This window comes from Notothenia coriiceps, unplaced genomic scaffold, assembly GCF_000735185.1.
Source record: "Notothenia coriiceps isolate Sejong01 unplaced genomic scaffold, NC01 NC01_scaffold00004099, whole genome shotgun sequence".
In the NCBI taxonomy this organism is placed as follows: domain Eukaryota; kingdom Metazoa; phylum Chordata; class Actinopteri; order Perciformes; family Nototheniidae; genus Notothenia; species Notothenia coriiceps.
In genome coordinates, this window is record NW_011336800.1 from 186,070 (window position 1) to 190,548 (window position 4,479).

The following is a 4,479-nucleotide window of genomic DNA, read 5'->3' on the forward strand; positions in this document are numbered from 1 at the left end:
TCTTGCCGCATAGTAACTGATCATGTTTCATTGCTGATGGTAACTATAAGCTGCAAAATGTGGCCTTTTACAAATGTAAGGGGTTTAAACTATATTATTCATACCATGTCGTCCATTTATATTACACTGCATCAAGCAGAAGTCCATGTGTCGACTTTTGGAAATCACATTTCCCCGATATCATTCCCCACTGATGGTATAAGGTGGTAAAAAGCAACCAAGGTGAGTTTTCTTTGTGATATCCTTTTATTATTTTGCCCTTGCCTTCTCTGTTGTCACCCTCTCCCTTTTCTAGTGAATCATATTTTTCAGGTATATAGTATATATTTATATAACTATATAGAGAGGAATCTTTATGGCTGAAGTAAATAACCTGGCGTCTTGCTGGCTAGCGGCTGGTTTATCAGTGGGTGGAGAAGAAGAAGGAAAAAAACAGCCCTTCAGATTGACACAATGGCGTGCGCTCCGACAGGGGAGAGGGCACGGAGGCAGGGAGGGATGCGAAAAGCAGGAAAGCGAACACAACAAACGAAAAAGAGATAGTCTTGATATCAGGACCCAAATGGGATGGGGTAGGTGAGCGCAAATCTCACCACCCCACCTCCTCTCCTCCCCTGTGTTGCTTCTTTAGGATTTCGGGGGCTAAATCCACTGAGGTGGGCACTGATACATCAGAAAAAAGCATGAGAGCTGCTCCTAAATTACTACAAGAAATACTGTAGCTACGGTCTCAGAACGCTTGTGAAATGTTACACTTCCTGGAAGCATGTCTTCTCGTTCTCCCCGCCATTCTTGGGCGAGGAATGGGATGGTTTAGTATCACAAATGGGATGCTATTCTCCAATTTCAGTTAGGGACTTAACGGAGCCAAGGCCCCTCTTTTGGCTCGGCACACTGTCTGATGTCTTAACAAGGCTTTACCCCCGGCCAAATCTTAAATAAAAACCTTCCAAATCTGGCTCTGTACGCCAAACCAGATTGCACTTTATATGTGTGTAAGCATGTGTGTGTCGTGGATTTGTGAACTGTGTCAGTGCTCGTGTTGTGTTGCCTCGTGTTTTTACATTTCTTTGCCTCTCCCTTTAACTCAACCCCGTCTTTCCTTATACAGCATATCAATGAAGGCCAGATATGTACTAGGGAGAGGAGGGTGTGTGTGTGTGTGTGTGTGTGTGTGTGTGTGTGTGTGTGTGTGTGTGTGTGTGTGTGTGTGTGTGTGTGTGTGTGTGTGTGTGTGTGTGTGTGTAGCCGTGCATGGCTGAGCGCGCTGTTCAATAGTGCTCTGGCTGGCTGGGCCGCGGCTGGCAAGCGGCTGCAGCGGAGACTTCGGCTGGGGCTCCGCTATCGCACCCAGTTATCGTTTCCCCCATGAAGGGCTCCCTTATCACCCCAGCCCAGAGAGGTCTCCCTTCTTCTCCCATCCCCGAGACACACTCCTACTCTCCCTCCCCACACACACCCTTCTCCACCTCCTCCTCCTCCTCCCTCACCCCTCCTTTCATATCCACCCAGCGCTCCGTCGTGCAACATTCAACCGAAAGGGGAGGGCTTCAAAGATTCTCCCTCACACACATAAACACACACAAACTCCCAGAGTGTGTATGTGCATGTGCGTGTGTGTGTGTGTGTGTGTGTGTGTGTGTGTGTGTGTGTGTGTGTGTGTGTGTGTGTGTGTGTGTGTGTGTGTGTGTGTGTGTGTGTGTGTGTGTGTGTGTGTGTGTGTGTGTGTGTGTGTGTGTGTGCGTGCGTACGCTCAATTTGCCAAAACAGTTTTTCCAGTGTAATTGGGCTTGGGGTACCTGTGTCCATGAGATAGCGCAGCCTCTTCTCCACGCGAGCTGCTCGGGCGTCGATGTGCCTCTGCTCGCTCTCCAGCGCAGACAGCTCCCCAACCACATACTGACTGGTGTCTTTGAACGCCTTCTGTCAACCAGAGAGAGAGAGGGGGGGGAGAGAGAGAATGGTTATGAGAGAAAAGGAAGAGTAGTGCGATATAGCATTAAACAGACACAGTATAAAAAAGATGGAGGGATGAGACAGATGAGGGAGGAATACAGAGAAGGGATGGAGCAGAAAGGTAATGCAGGGATAGAAATAAATACATGAAGAGAGATATAAAGGGATAGATGTGCAGTGTGTCCACAAATCATCAACACATAGAACAAAAGTACATGACGCCAGGAGAGTTTAATTTCACACTAGGAGACAAAACAAACCAGCTAACTGTTGCTGCTCTTGTTCCATCCGAGTGTGTTTGGTATTTTGTCATTCCTTTCTTCAAAACTACTATGGCAAAATACTTTACTGTTAATGAAGATATACTGAAGTCACTGAGAATGTACTGAGTATATTGTTTAGTTATAGATCATACAGTTGACATCAAATCCTCAATCAATCAAAAACTCTTCTACTATATTAATGGTGACTCAACATTATGGTTTTATCTCATTGAGCTTTGGACTTATATTCTTAAACGCTAACTTCCCAATAGTGGACATCCCTGGTTTGGCAATTCCTTAGTATCGCTGTGCACTTGGATTAAATGTAGTTGAGATACATTTAAAATAAATGCAACCCTCGTGTTTTTAAATAGTTTCCTGCTCTGACTATTAAGATGGAGAGAGCCAGATAGAGGGGAAAACATGTCTGAAATCAGTTTGGCTAAACTGCGAAAATGTTGCACAGATCATGTAACAAGTCGTCTTTAATAATTATTTGTGCTGTCTAGTCTTAACGTAAAAACAGTTTAAATGTCTCCACAGTACCTTAAAACTAAACTAAGCTATTTTTACTCACACTCTGCCATTTCAGATACTTCCGACACACACCAGCCACTCCATAACGATACACACACCCATCACTCTATAACCATAGGCACTTAATACACACTCCATTTCTGACCCCACTTCACCTCTGTCTCCTGTCTCCTTGCTATTCTCCAGAGAAACTCCTCCGAGTGAGGAAAATGTTTATTCAAATTCACAACTGAGGATGCATCCGGAAAAAAATATCTCCATTTTATTGCTGATGCACTTCGTTTTTCTTAATGGGAAGGAGAACTAGTGAGCAGGAGAGAGAGAACGTTTTTTTATATTCCACCCAGGCCAGCACTTTTTGCTGTGCTCTACCCAGTGTGTGTGTGTGTGTGTGTGTGGCTCTGTGCACGTGTGATGTGTGCATGTGTGTGTTGATTCCCAGCAGCCCCCTCCCTCCTCCTCCCTGCCTGCTCTCGCTCTATCACCATATTTTTCCTTGGCAAATCAATTTTACACATGATCAGCCCACTCCCCTTGCCGCGCTCGGCCCAGCCGTAATTAAGAGCAGGGAAATTACCATATATATTATATTAATGCAAACATCATTCAGCAGGTAATTCTTGGCTGATCGGGATAATGGAAAGGTTGAACACCCATTAACCCTGGGGCCCAGGCACAGGGAGGGCGGGTGTGTGTGTGTGTGTGTGTGTGTGTGTGTGTGTGTGTGTGTGTGTGTGTGTGTGTGTGTGTGTGTGTGTGTGTGTGTGGGGGACGGAATGGGGTGGAGGGTCGAGGGTAGGAGAGGGCTGTTTGCAAAAAGAGATTCACCCCGTGGTCTCCTGTGGCACACACACACACACACACTCAAATACACACTCATTGAAATAATAGCACTTTTATAGACACAGTCTTTGTACACACAAGTTCAAACAGAGGCTGAGAGGAGTGTGTGTGTGTGTTGGTGTGTGTGTGTGTTTGAGCACTTGAAGGACACGTAGGCACACAACTTAATGGCACACAGCACACACACACACACCTCTAAATGCCAGCTGATATCTAGCATTGTTATAATTAAAATGGCAGTCTGTCTGTTAGATCAATACTTGGGTATCTCTGGGAAAGGAGGACAGTAGAGTAAAGTGTGTGTGTGTGTGTGTGTGTGTGTGTGTGTGTGTGTGTGTGTGTGTGTGTGTGTGTGTGTGTGTGTGTGTGTGTGTGTGTGTGTGTGCGTGTGGTGTGCGTGTGTTATATCATTCTAGACAGGAGAGGCAGAAAGAAAGCTGCCTAAGAGGAAATGAAAAAGGCACAACTTAGGGAAACAACCTTACAAATAACTCCCCTATTTGCCAAGCTAACAACAAAAGCTTCATAGTGAATATATCATAACCATGACCACTTGTTTAATATATCCCAGCCCATGAGTCCTTGCAGGTGGGATGAAACTTATGGTATGCATTTTAAACCATTTGCAGCAGAAGTATGATTTTAGGATAATGACAAACCTCCTCTTCAAATGGTCGGCGAATATCGAGGTCCGTCGGTGAACCTCGGTCCTCCTCAGCCTTCCTCAGATCCTCAGGGATAGACTTCTGCCTCTTCACCTCTGATGGTTGAACACGTGTGAAAAGGGGAAACATAAAGAGAGTACAGACATTCACAGTGAGATTTACATACGAAATGAGGAGGACTGATTTTTGCTGTTTTATTGATCTATAATTGTGAG